At 27.6% G+C, this 14624-nt stretch overlaps 1 protein-coding gene across 4 annotated transcripts in view; it reads left to right on the top strand.

The window, feature by feature from the left end:
* LOC135952273 (bromodomain-containing protein DDB_G0280777) overlaps nucleotides 1-14624 on the top strand; it is a 148623-nt gene that overhangs the window by 74074 nt on the left and 59925 nt on the right. For all 4 annotated transcript variants that reach the window (XM_065502137.1, XM_065502139.1, XM_065502138.1 and 1 more), the window contains exon 3: nucleotides 11676-11714. The gene's annotated coding sequence lies outside the window, so the exon portion shown is untranslated. The remainder of the gene's footprint in view (nucleotides 1-11675; nucleotides 11715-14624) is intronic.

Genomic DNA, 14624 nt, shown 5'->3' with positions numbered 1-14624 from the left:
TAAATGTTATGTTTATGTTTGAGAGCTACTAAACATTGTTTTATAAGTTTATAATAAAAATCTAACCTAAAAGTAGGCAGCATTTAATGTTTTTCTACCCACTCCTAAATATAGGCAACAAAAGCTTTTAATAGGGGATTGTAGTAAAATAATAAAAAACAAAGCAATAAATCTTGGTAAGAATTTAGAAAAAATAAAGATATATGAGCATTTTTTTTAGTTTAATAAACAAAATTTAGGTAATAAATTAAAAAAGGCAAAAAAAATAAATATTTGTTTTGCTAAAATATTCAAAAAATTAAATTTAAAATTTAAAAAGGAAGAAATACTATTAACTATATGACTAAGCGATTATTTCAGATAAATATGAACTTGGGGAAACCAAAATCAGTTTCAAACGAATTCTTTCTTTCGATATTGTAAAACAGGCCTTAAACTATTAAAGCTTGATTTTTAAAATTCCCCAGAAGTAGTGTGAAATCAATTTGTTCTTCATTTTAAACTACATTTCCTAAAAATTGCCAAAGCAATACGATGTTTACCTTTAGGTCAATATTAAATTGCCAAAAAGTAGGCTTCACTTTTTTTTTTGGTCAAACTATAATTGTATTGTAAATTGTTCCCTTGAAATACTGCTAAACGAACATAAAACCTACAAGTACAATTGTGAATTTCACAATTTTCCTACAAAAAAATATGCCCACATGAGTACAAAACGTGGTCGTCCCACACAGTACAGGAATTGTTAGCATAAACAAAGGGGCATGCAAGCGAGTAAATCCTCTTTTTTATGAAAATTGTTTGGGGAGTGAGGGAGGGCAACTACAACCATTTTGACAAGTGAGCTGCAAAATGCATTAAAGAAATGAATATTGTGTGGTATTTGTTATTTTTTTTTTTTTGGTTTAAAGCAAAATCCTGAGGGTGTTATTAACAACTATAACAACAAAAATGATGTGTGCATGTCTAAACATGCTTGTTAAAAGCAAAAATGACCACAAACCAGGTTAAGTGGGGGTTTTTTCAGAACTTTTTTTAAGTCTTTTTTTTTTTGGTAATGTAAAGCAAACGAAAAGAAAAATGAAAAACAAATATACTTATTATTAAATTCTTAAGGCGTTTTGGGTAGTTTTTTTCTTTTTTTGTGTGCTTTTTTCAAAGGAGTTGCCGTAACAAATGTATGTTAGTATTACAAATAGTGTAAGTTTTGAAAACCTTTACCCCTAATTGGTTTGATGGACAAAATGTTGATAACAAAATTGAGGAAATTTTGAATTAGAGCAGAGTTTTAGGGTGTTTTTTTTACTATTTTGTTGTAGTTTTTGTATTAACAAAATCATGCAAGTCTGTTTTAGTAACCTAATTTTATTAAAATAAAATCAATTTCACCTAAGCTATATGTTAAACAAACACAAAATGAAAATATAAAGTTAAAAACTATCAATGACCTAAATATTGCTACTCCATTTTATATAATAGTTTATAAAATGTTTTAGTATAGCATACGTTAAGGCTTATATTATAAGCAATATACATATGCTGTGTGTGTGTATTTATAACAGCTTAAGGATTAAAATAAAAATATTAATTGGAATTTTATTAAGCTGTATTAAGTCAATAGAGTTTTAGCAAAAAAAAAGTTAGCATACTTTTGGGAGGCCAAAGAAAAATAGTGAAATTAATAGAATACTTAGTTAAAATATGCTTCAAAGCAAATGAATTATAATAAATCAATAGCTTTAGATACTAAATCCTATACATATTTAAATTAACTTCAAGTTTTAATTACCTTAATAAAAACTGCTTTTTATAATTAAAGGTACTATTAAGCTATATTTCTTAAGCTGTATTAAGTCAATAGAGTTTTAGCAAAAAAAAGTTAGCATACTTTTGGGAGGCTAAAGAAAAAAAGAGAAATTAATAGAAAATTTTGTTAAAATCTTGTTACGAAATTGTACTTGAATTCAAATATAACGATTTTAAGGGCTGATTTAAAAGTAGCATAATGCTTTCAAATAACAGTGCTGTAATAGCAAACTGTAACATATCTGTGGGCATTATTAAATAAAAGCTTTCAGTTGATTTGATCGTAAGTTGGCAACGCTGTATTCGAATTCGAATATTCAGTTAAAGAACAATGTAGAAAGTACACCACAGATGGCGTATGTATTAGTAAGATCTAGAATATTCGAATTTTGACAGTTAAGGAACAATCTCGAGTGCTGATGGCAGTGTTATAAATAGTGGCCGAGGTTGCAGTCGTGAGTGAGTTTATCAGAGACGCTTTTCGAATAAACATCAACTGAGTGCCTTAAAGTGTGTTGTGTTTTTCAAGTAAATTCGTGTACATTATAAATTGTGGCTGTATTTCTGCGAATTTACAAACGTGTATAAAAAACATTGAGTGACTATTTAATTCTGTTGTTGTACATTTTAAATAAATAAAGACTTGTTACCATTTTCAAACTACTAAACGGCTTTTATTTGCAATCAAAAGTATCCGGTTTATTTTAAAGGAAATAAACTAACGTTTTGAAAAAGTTAAAACGTAACAATATGATTCAAAGCATATGAATTATAATAAATCAATAACTTTAGATACTAAAAGTTATATTTTAATTAATTTAAGTCTTAATTACTTTAAAAAAAATTGTTTTTATACCCTTCACCTTCGTGATAAGGGTATATATAAGTTTGTCATTCCGTTTGTAATTTCTACATTTTTCATTTCCGACCCTATAAAGTATATATATCCTGGATCCTTATAGATAGCAGAGTCGATTAAGCCATGTCCGTCTGTCTGTTGAAATCAATTTTCTGAAGACCACAGATATCTTCGGGATCCAAATCTTCAATAATTCTGTCAGACATGCTTTCGAGAAGTTTGCTATTTAAAATCAGGAAAATCGGTCCACAAATGGCTGAGATATAAGGAAAAAACCAGGACAACCTCGATTTTTGACCCATATCTGGATTACTAAATCATTAATATAGACAATATGGATATCTAATGATAGATATTTCAAAGACCTGTGCAACGACGTATATAAGACCATTGTAAGTTGGACCTACAATGGGTCAAAATCGGAAAAAATATTTTTTAACCCGAATTTTTTTTTTCACCAAATTTTTTTTTTCACTAAATATTAAAAAAAAAAACTAAAAAAAAATTTTTTTTAAATTAAAAAAAAAAAATATTAAATTTAAAAAAAAAAATTAAAATTAAAAAAAAAAAATTTTAAAAAACAATTTCGAAAAAACACTGGAAAAAAAATTAAATTTTGTTTACCTAAAAATATTTAAAATTTTTATTTTAAAGTATATTTTGGTGAAGGGTATATAAAATTCGGCACAGCCGAATATAGCTCTCTTACTTGTTTTAAATATAGTTGCTATAAAGCTATATTTTTTTTTTACAATTTTGTTAAAATTTATCAACTTCCTATCTTTAACTAACATTTAATAAATGACAAGAACTTCTTTAACATTTCAAATATGTCTTTAATTATTAATTATCTAAAAACAACCTATAATAAATTGTGTTTCATTATCAATTTTCTAAATATTTACACCTAAGTTCTTGAGAAATTTATTTTTATTAATTAATCAGTTGTCAATAACTCTTTGTTGTTTAAATTTAGAAATAAAATATTATATTTTGCTCTTCGCAGCCATCCATCTAAATTAACAAAGCCTTAACAAACCTTGATAATGAAAAAAATATTGTTGAAATTTTGCTAAAAAATTTATTGAACTTTTTACCAACGTAATAACAATAATAATAAATTTAATGTAAATATAAACTTTTGCCAACAAATAAACAACAAAGATAGATATGAAAATAAATATTAATATTTTTTGTGTTATCAATTTATGATAAGAACTAAAAATTTGTTACATTATTTGTTAATAATGAGTTTTAATGTTTTACCACTACGATTTTATGATTTCCAAGAACGGCGCACAAAATATAAAGTGTGGAGTGGCTGTTATCAACAATGTTTTTTTTAGAAATTACTAAAGTGTTGTTAGAAAGTAAGGTAAAGTAATCGATTAGTCGTATAACCAGAAAATGATTTATTCAAGGGATCATTAAAAAGTAATAAAATTCAAACAATATTGTATTGAGAAAAACATTTGTACAATATAAATTTATTCAAAATAATGGCCATTGGTTGGCTATGGCCTTTTCCCATATTTCTGCTCATCTTTTGAGGCCAAGAATGAATCAAGCCAATATAGCATACTCTGTTCCAAAGTGAAGCGTATCCCAGAGAGAGCGTTCTGCATCGATTGAAACAAATAGTAGTCGGAAGGGGCAAGTTCTGGAATATAAGGCGGGTTAAGCTAAACTTGTCATGATGGTATATTATGGTTTGATGTCTGGCCGCATATTCTGGGCATTTTTCGGCAAATGCTCGTTTCAAAGGAATAAGTTGCTTTCGATACAGGTTCCCTGTGATGGTTTGATCAGATTTCAGCAGCTCATAATAGATGGGGCCCTTTTGCTGCCACCAAATACAGAGAATTACTTTAGCTCCATGGATATTTGTCTTTGGTGTCAATTCGGCAGGTTGGTCGGGCTTCACATACCATCTATTAAGCTTCGAACTATCTTAATTGATATATTTTTCATCGCAAGTAATGATTCCGTGCAAAAATAATTTTCTTTCATTTCGGACATACAAAATCGTCTTTCAACGTCACTCGGCTTCAATTCGTATGGTACCCAATTTCCCTGCTTTTGGATGAATCCTGCAGTCCGCAAAGGTTTTGATATTGTTGCTTCAGTAGCTGCCAATGATTTTGCAATCTCTCTAGTTGAGTTTGAGAAGAATCTTCATGGAGTAATGTCTACAATTCTTAGTTTTCAATCTTTTTTGGCTGGCAAGGGCGATCTTTGTCTTTCGTGTCAAAATCACCACTTCTTAAACGAAGAAAAAAATCGAGGTAATTTTTTTTGGAGATTCCAAGATTCCTAAATTGTTGTAAACTCCTAAAAACGAAAATGCCATTAGTTTGCTAGGTCTTTTTAAGCAATAAATTTATTTAATTTAGTGTAATAAAACTGAAAAAGGCTTTAATAAAATGACGTAGCAAAGTGTATGTAAACAAAACACACATGCAAACACAGAGTTGCTTGTTTTCGCAAACAAACAAACAATGTAAACAAAGCACAGAGTTGTAAAATAAAGGAGTTAAAGGAGAAATACAAGGAAATTATATGTTTAAAAGAAAACAGTTAATTAGAAGGATTTTTAAAAAGTATTATTTAAATAGTTAAATAAAATAATGTCAAAAAAGTGAGCATTAAAACTAAAGAATTTTGGTACAACTTTATATGAAAAATTGTATTTATTTTTGAGAAAATCTAATGAAAATTTAAAAAAAAAATATTTGTTAAAATTTAAAAAAATTATCAAACTAAATTATTTTCGATGTTTGCCAAAAATATTTGTAAAATAATGAATCCAGAAAACTGCTGTAAACTTATAACGATCCAAAAATTACACGAAATGCCATCAGCAATGTTTTGAAATCTGCTCAATCCAATGTTTGAAATTGTATCTAGATTCCAAGATTCCCAAATTATTGTAAATTCCTAAAAACTCGAATCGAATAATTGTTAGCACTAACATTACAAGTCTAATAAACTTATCTATCGCATGTGTTTTATATATTTTTTTAACTTTCATACAGACATATAAATATAAAAATTGATATTGTTTTGCTGTTAGACGTAACTGAATAAATATTAAATGGTTAAGTTCAAGTTTATTAACATCAATTATACACATATACAGCAAAAACCAAAAAAAAAATCCCCCTCCATAAGGTGTAATAACATGTGGAAAATGTAGTATTTTATAAATCGCAGATATTTTCACTGATAACAATAGTAACGTTTAAAGTTCATTCAATTTCAGGGATTTTTTGTTGACTGCTTGCAGGTAAATGTTTTTAAAATATTTACAATAATAATTGCAAAAATGATAAAATATAGATTAAATATTCAGATAACAACAAAGTGTTAAGTACTCTTGATAAAGTGTTAGGTGTAAAACATAGTGGGTGTTTTGAATTTAATTTGAATTTTAATGAAATATTTTGTTGCTTACATTAGATACTACCTAGTTTAGTTAGGTGTTTTAGCAATTACTATATTTTATGTTTTATACGAAGATTCCTTTTGTGTACTATTTTGCATAAAATCCTTGAAATCTTTGAACATTTTAGCGAGCTCGTGTAACCACAAGACGCCCACATGATTTGCGTTCAGAATTTTATTGCTTCTTTGAATTTCACAACTGTTGTGTATCAGGGGGGTTTTAGGTAGGAAATTGTAACTATTAAGTAGTATGTAGAGTTTATGGCAATAAATATTTATTATGTTAGTTTTAGTTTTTTTTTTTGTAGAAACTGTCATAAATTTGTGGCATTTTAAAAGAATATTTTAGATGAGTTTTATTTCAAGTTTAAACTATTTATTATGCAACTTTTATTGTTTATAGTTGGCAACACAATTATTTAATTAGTCATAAAAGAGTTATAAATAAAACTTGGAAAACCTTTTTGTCTAGATAATAAAGTATATTATTATTCAAGCTCTACTTCAAGATTCCAATTCGAATTGCAATTCGATATAAATTTACTAGAAAATATTTGAAAATTTTGTTTTTGAGCTCATGAATAAACTCTTGATAATTGAAACCAGTTGAGTATCTAATAAATATGTGAATTTTATTTTATATCCCCCCTAAATGATTTTCTAACCCCTTTAATAATTCTTAAAGGAAAACTGGGTTTATGTTTAAAAAAAAGAATAATTTATGTACAAATTTTAACACATTACAAGAATTTTATATCTTCCCTATTCTAAAATATTTTATTAATATTTTATTTAGTTTTCTTCAATTTTGTTCTTAATATTTATTAGTTTTTCTCTAACAAAATACATTAAGAGAAAAGCAAAAGAAGAAAAAGAAAAAAAGATGGCATCTTATCATTTGACATTTACAAACACAACACACAATCGTACTAACATACATCCATACGTATACTTAACGCGTAAACATTCCCTCACATAGACTGGCAGGCAGACAATTGAAATGACAGCTCAACAACAACAAAAACTAAATAACTAAAAAAATACATAAAATATCATCAAGAGGCATTCTTTTCTCCCTAATAGTTAGATTTTTTTCATATTTTCCTCTTTATTGTTGCTATTTTGTATACAAATGTCAACAAATTCTATTATGATAAAGTTTTTATTTATTCCCAGTGTTAAAATGTTCAGATGAACTAGAAAAAAACAATCAAATATAATGTTATCATGAAATATTATAATAAAAATATAACAAACGCCAAAATCATTTGTTAAAATATAAATAAAAACTTTTCGTTTGTTTTCTGTATTTGCCAGTAGTTTGCTAGGCTTTTTAAGCAAGAAATTATTTAATTAGTGTAATAAAACTGAAAAAGGCTTTAATAAAATGGCGTAGTAAAGTGTATGTAAACAAAACACACACGCAAACACAGAGTTGTTTGCTTTCGCAAACAAACAATTAATGTAAATAAAGCACAGAGTTGTAAAATAAGGGAGTTAAAGGAGAAACACAAGAAACAAATGGAAGGAATTTCTATTACTAAAAGAAAACAGTTAATTAGAAGGATTGTTAAAAAAAGTTCATGTAATTTTTAAATAAAATAATGTCAAAAAAGTGAGCATTAAACGTAAAACAATTTATTGTTAAATTTTGACTTTACATTAAAGATTTTTTCAAATTATTTTTAAGTAATTTAATGAAAATTTAAAAATTGATGGAAAAATGTTTGTTAAAATTATTATCAAATCAAATTATAATTTGCCAAAAATGTTTCTAAAATAATGAATCGAGTAAATTGCTGTAATCGTATAACCGACAAATTAAAGGAAAATTAATAAATATTTTTTTAAAACTCCTCAATCCAATGGATGAAAACTTTAAGAATTTAAACTAAAGCCAGGTAAAATTTTGGAAAAGAACATAATGTTTACCAAAGATCTTCCAATATTAACCTATAAAAATACATATATTGGGTAGAGTTAAAAAAAAAACGAAAAAATTAAAAACTCATAAATGAATTGGAAGGTCCTTGCCTGTCATACAAATGGTAAATACAAATATTATTAGAAAGAAATTTATCCAATGACTGTTTTATTTTAGAGAATTCGATGATTCTTTAGAAAATCGTAATATTCACAATAAATTAGAATAATTTGATCAGATTTTTCTATCCAAATGGTTTTGCTTTATTGAAATTATCTTATAATTGTTTTTCAGTTCCAAAATTTATTTTTATACCCTTCACCATGAGTGGCAAGTTTGTCATTCCGTTTGTAATTTCTACATTTTTCATTTGCGACCCCACAAAGTATATATATTCTGGATCGTTATAGATAGCGGAGTCGATATAGTGTTGAAATCAACTTTCGTTGGCCCCAAATAACTTACAAACATGATTGATATCGGCCCACAAATGGCTGAGATATAAAGAAAAATCCGGGACAATTTGGATTTTTGGCCAATTTTTAATGTATATCTGTATTAATAAATCATTAATATGGACAATATGGATATCTAACGATGCATATAAGACTATAGTAAGTTTGACCTACTATCGGTCAAAATCGGGAAAAAATATTTTTTAACCTGAATTTTTTTTCACCAAAAAATTTTTTTGTCATAAATTTTTGTCACTAATAAATTTAAAAACAAAAAAATTTCGAAAAAGAATTTTTTTTTAAATTTAAAAAAAAAAATATTTTATTTACCTAAAAATATTTAAAATTTTTATTTTAAAGTATAATTTGGTGAAGGATATATAAACTTTAGCACAGCCGAATATATCGCTCTTACTTAAATTAGTTCTAAAAGAAAAACCAAAAACCGGTTTCTATTTTAAGGTTAAGGTGTTGGTTTTAAGGTTAAGGTGTTGGTTTATACTGAACACGAAACTCTAGTATGGGCTCTAAATAAGAAGTAAACTGTAAACTTTTCAGAAATTGTATGCAGTATATAAGGATATACATCAGAAGAAATTGGATCAAGCTATAGTAGACATTTTCTGAATAATATCAGACTAATTTTCGCACACATTTTCAAAATAATTTAGAAGATTTCATCATATTTTTAAGCATAACTCGAGAACAATTTGAGCTACTTGGATAAAAATTGGATTTTAAAAAAAAGTTTATCCAAATAAGACAAATTGTTCTCGAATTATGCTTAAAAATGTGATGAAACATCCTTTATTTTCTTTATAACGATTTAACCCGAGAAACCTACCTTGGTTGTAATGTTAAAATTAGGGCCTGATTAAAAAACACTAATAAAACAATTATCTGATATAATTATATGTATTCTAAGGTGCTTTCCTTTACAAAATATTGTTTAGAAATTTCTTTAAATTTGTTGTTTTGCTTTTTTATTAAATTGAATAATTTATAAAAAAAAAAATTTAATGGATTTAAGTAAAATATTTCGTTTAAAGTTTTTTTTAATGGATTATTATTTTATTAATATTATTTTTTTTATTTATAATTTAATGTGCGTAATAAATTTCTAATCTATTAGCTAAAATCAAATTAATATAATTTTAATATTAACTTATTTAGTTTATAACCATAATAAAACATTGGAAATTCGCAAAGAATTATTGTTTATAGTGGTATCACGTTTAATCACTAAAATAAAACAATTAATAGATATGTATTTTATATTCGATTATTAACCACCAAAAAGTATATTTTTTTAATTACACCTTACAATCATCATCACAATCATTTTCGATTTGTTTTTATTTTTAATTTTACTTATATGCAAGAAAAACAACTCTGGCAACAACTAGAATGATAGTGATAATGACGTTTTTACAATAATAACAACAACAACAACAAAAATAAATGATGAGACTTGATGATGACGTGATTTGTTTTGTTATGTTGTTGTTGTTTGGGGTGTGTGGGGTGCTGTTAGTTAGTGATGGTGGGAAAGAGTTATGCATGACAAATAAAAATCACCACACATTAAGGCAACAACAATAACAAAAACATCATAACGAAGAAGAATAATTGTTGTTGTTTTTATCATACGATGAGTACGCGACATTTTTGTTTTATTTTATTTCTTTGCTAACGTCATCGTAAGGTTTATTTAGGAATATAAATTCTAATGAATTATAGTTATTTCTGTTTAGTTTTTTGGTTTTTATTATTAAAAAAAATAAATTTAAATACTGTTTGGCAAAAAAATAATGATAATCTCTAGTGGTGGCGGCTGTTAAAAGTGGTGTATTAATATTGATTTATAAACACAAAAAATTGTTTTTATGGTTTGTTTTTAGAATTTTAATGTTCACTTACTTTTGCCGGATTTTTGTTTTTTTTTGCAGATTCAAGGGTTTTTAAATATGAGTCTCTATGTCACCTGGCTAGGGGCCAAAATATATTCAAATACTAACATTAAACAGCAGATTTTAAAATAAACTTGTATACTAGAACAGAATATTAAATACGAGGGTTACTACAGGAATCTAATAAAAATCATTACAATGTAAAATTTAGAGAAGGAAATAGGTAAATATTTTAAGGACAAGAAATCTACAAAATTAAAATTAAATTCATTTCATTAATTTTTCTTATTTTTGATGTTATTTTAAATATTTCATTTCATATTATTAATTTTTGTTTAACTGTCATATTTTTCATTTTCGCGGTTGAGGCTGTATTTGACACTGACATACATTTATGTGTTTCACTTGATGACAAGTTCTGCTGTTTTAATTTTTGACATGTGATAGATATTTACAATAAGATATGATAATTTTTCGTTGAAAATTTTGCAATTTGTTTTGTATACTTATATTTTTTAGGGTAAATGACTTTTTTTTAAGCAAGTTCGTTGAAATTTATGCAAATAGACCTTGAAACTGTGTTGTGTTCAATGTAGTTAAATAAATCTACTTAAAAATTTTACTTAAAGTAGGCAGAAAAACTTTGTTATAAACGTAAGCCTGAAAGTAGGCAGATTTTAAATATTTAAGAAAAGTATAGCATAATTTGCATAAAATAAATGATTTTTGATAAATTTTGTTAGTTTTATACAGAAATTTCTCAAACTGATGTAAGTTACGACCTGAAAAAAAATGTAAAAATGTTTATTGCATTTTTTTTGTTTTAAATAAACTTAAATGCCAGCAAATTTCTTTTAACTACTTTTAAAATGTAAATATCCTTTAAAAATCATCTCTATTTACCAACTATTTTTACAAACATTTCTTTTACTAACAAAAGACTCTTACAAAACATAGCCTACTTTTAGGCTCATGTTTACAGTTTATCATTTATTATTTAAACACAAAATTTTCTTTTTATATTCACTATACTATATATAATATGCCTTTTTTGCTATTTTTTTGGTGTGTATACATTTAAAAGTCATTGACACTTTATACAGCTAAAATATGTTAACATTTATACACATATTTTTCTTAACATTTCTTATTTAATACCAACTAATTACATGTCACACAGAGGCTCACACTCAATGAGCAAACATATAACTTTTTTTCAGCAAAGAATAATAAATGACATTTTCTTATATCTGTAATTTTCTGTTGTCTATTTTTAGGCTGATGGCAGCAAAATAAATTTAATAACATAAATAATGGTAAGTTTTTTTGTTTTTTTTTGTACACTTATTTCAATATGTTTTAGTACATATTTACACAAAAATAAATTATTTTTATCTCTAAATAAAACATAGACACAATAATGTTGACATCATTTTTTGTGTGTAATATTAATGGGAATTGAATAAAGTATGTTAGGTAACACAAACTTAATGAAGTGTTGGAAAATATATTTAGCTGATATTAATTAATATTTTATAGGTTTTTTTGAGACACAGACAAATATGTAATTGAATAGGTATGCTTTTGTGCAAGACAAATTATGTGTGTATCTTGGGTTTAATGATAAATTGTAAAAAAAGAAGTCTACTTTTAGGAGGTTTGTAATGTAATTAGTAGGTTTAGAGAAATCATTATATTTTTTATATTTCAAGGAGTTCTATTCAATGTATTGCTGTGTAAAACTAGGAAAATGTAATTATGGCCGTATTTTATATTAAATATTAATTACTTTCTCATAAAAAAAGAAAGTTAATTGAAATGAAAAGATATTTCTTATGTCTTACGTTTCATTCGAATCCATTTATAAGTTTCCATCTTTGCAACAAGGCCTGATCTGTTTTATACTATAACATAGCCCAGAGACTGGAGTATAGGCTAGTCCATAGACTGGTCTATAGCCTAGTCAAGAGACTATAGTCACGACTATAGTATTCTAGGCTATAGTAATCACGACTATAGTATTCTCGACTATAGAAGTCCTGACTATAGTAGTCTCGACTATAGTAGTATCGACTATAGTAGTCCCGACTATAGTAGTCCCGACTATAGTAGTCCCGACTATAGTAGTCCCGACTATAGTAGTCCCGACTATAGTAGTCCCGACTATAGTAGTCCCGACTATAGTAGTCCCGACTATAGTAGTCCCGACTATAGTAGTCCCGACTATAGTAGTCCCGACTATTGTGGTCTCGGATATTGTGGTCTCTAATATAGTAGTCTTGACTATAGTAGTCTTGACTATAGTAGTCTTGACTATAGTAGTCTTGACTATAGTAGTCTTGACTATAGTAGTCTTGACTATAGTAGTCTTGACTATAGGAGTCTCGATTATAGTAGTCCTGACTATAGCAGTCGAGATAGTAGTCTAGTCTCGGTTATAGTAGTACTGACTATAGCAGTCTTGACTATAGTAGTCTTGACTATAGTAGTCTTGACTGTAGGAGTCTTGACTATAGTAGTCTTGACTATAGGAGTCTCGATTATAGTAGTCCTGACTATAGCAGTCGAGATAGTAGTCTAGTCTCGATTATAGTAGTCTTGACTATAGTAGTCTTGACTATAGTAGCCTTGACTATAGTAGTCTTGACTATAGTAGTCTATAGTAGTCATGACTATAGTAGTCTCGACTATAGTAGTCTTGACTATAGTAGTCTTGACTATAGTAGTCTCGACTATAGTAGTCTTGACTATAGTAGTCTTGACTATAGTAGTCTCGACTATAGTAGTCTTGACTATAGTAGTCTTGACTATAGTAGTCTCGACTATAGTAGTCTTGACTATAGTAGTCTTGACTATAGTAGTCTTGACTATAGTAGTCTTGACTATAGTAGTCTTGACTATAGTAGTCTTGACTATAGTAGTCTTGACTATAGTAGTCTTGACTATAGTAGTCTTGACTATAGTAGTCTTGACTATAGTAGTCTTGACTATAGTAGTCTTGACTATAGTAGTCTTGACTATAGTAGTCTTGACTATAGTAGTCTTGACTATAGTAGTCTTGACTATAGTAGTCTTGACTATAGTAGTCTTGACTATAGTAGTCTATAGTAGTCTTGACTATAGTAGTCTTGACTATAGTAGTCTTGACTATAGTAGTCTTGACTATAGTAGTCTTGACTATAGTAGTCTTGATTATAGTTGTCTTGACTATAGTAGTCTTGATTATAGTTGTCTTGACTATAGTAGTCTTGATTATAGTTGTCTTGACTATAGTAGTCTTGACTATAGTAGTCTTGACTATAGTAGTCTTGACTATAGTAGTCTTGACTATAGTAGTGTTGACTATAGTAGGCTATAGTCTTACTGTAGTAGTCTTGATTGTAGTAGTCTTGACTATAGTAGGCTTGACTATAGTAGGCTTGACTATAGTAGGCTTGACTATAGTAGTCTTGACTATAGTAGTCTTGACTATAGTAGTCTTGACTATAGTAGTGTTGACTATAGTAGTCTTGACTATAGTAGTCTTGACTATAGTAGGCTATAGTCTTACTGTAGTAGTCTTGATTGTAGTAGTCTTGACTATAGTAGGCTTGACTATAGTAGGCTTGACTATAGTAGGCTTGATTATAGTAGTCTTGACTATAGTAGTCTTGACTGTAGTAGTCTTGAATATAGTAGTCTTGACTATAGTAGTCTTTACTATAGTAGTCTTGACTATAGTAGTCTAGACTGTAGTAGTCTTGACTATAGTAGTCTTGAATATAGTAGTCTTGACTATAGTAGTCTTGACTATAGTAGTCTTGACTATAGTAGTCTAGACTGTAGTAGTCTTGACTATAGTAGTCTTGACTGTAGTAGTCTTGACTGTAGTAGTCTTGACTGTAGTAGTCTTGACTGTAGTAGTCTTGACTATAGTAGTCTTGACTGTATTAGTCTTGAATATAGTAGTCTTGTCTATAGTAGTTTAGACTATTGTAGCCTTGAATATAGTAGTCTGAACTGTAGTTGTCTCGACTATCGTAGTCTAGATAGTAGTTCGACTATATCAGTCTAAATAGTAAGCTCGACTTGATTATAGTAGTCGCTACTATAGTAGTCTCCACTACTACAGTCGAGACTACTATCTAGACTGGACTATAGCCTAGTCTCAGACAGGAATATACACTGGAATATAGTTTGGACTATTGACTAGACTATAGATTGGACTACAGTAGTCTCGGACGATA

This window comes from Calliphora vicina, chromosome 2 (genome assembly GCF_958450345.1).
Source record: "Calliphora vicina chromosome 2, idCalVici1.1, whole genome shotgun sequence".
Classification (NCBI taxonomy): domain Eukaryota; kingdom Metazoa; phylum Arthropoda; class Insecta; order Diptera; family Calliphoridae; genus Calliphora; species Calliphora vicina.
The sequence above is the reverse complement of the archived record's forward strand: the minus strand, read 5'-3'. Positions and strand labels throughout refer to the sequence as shown.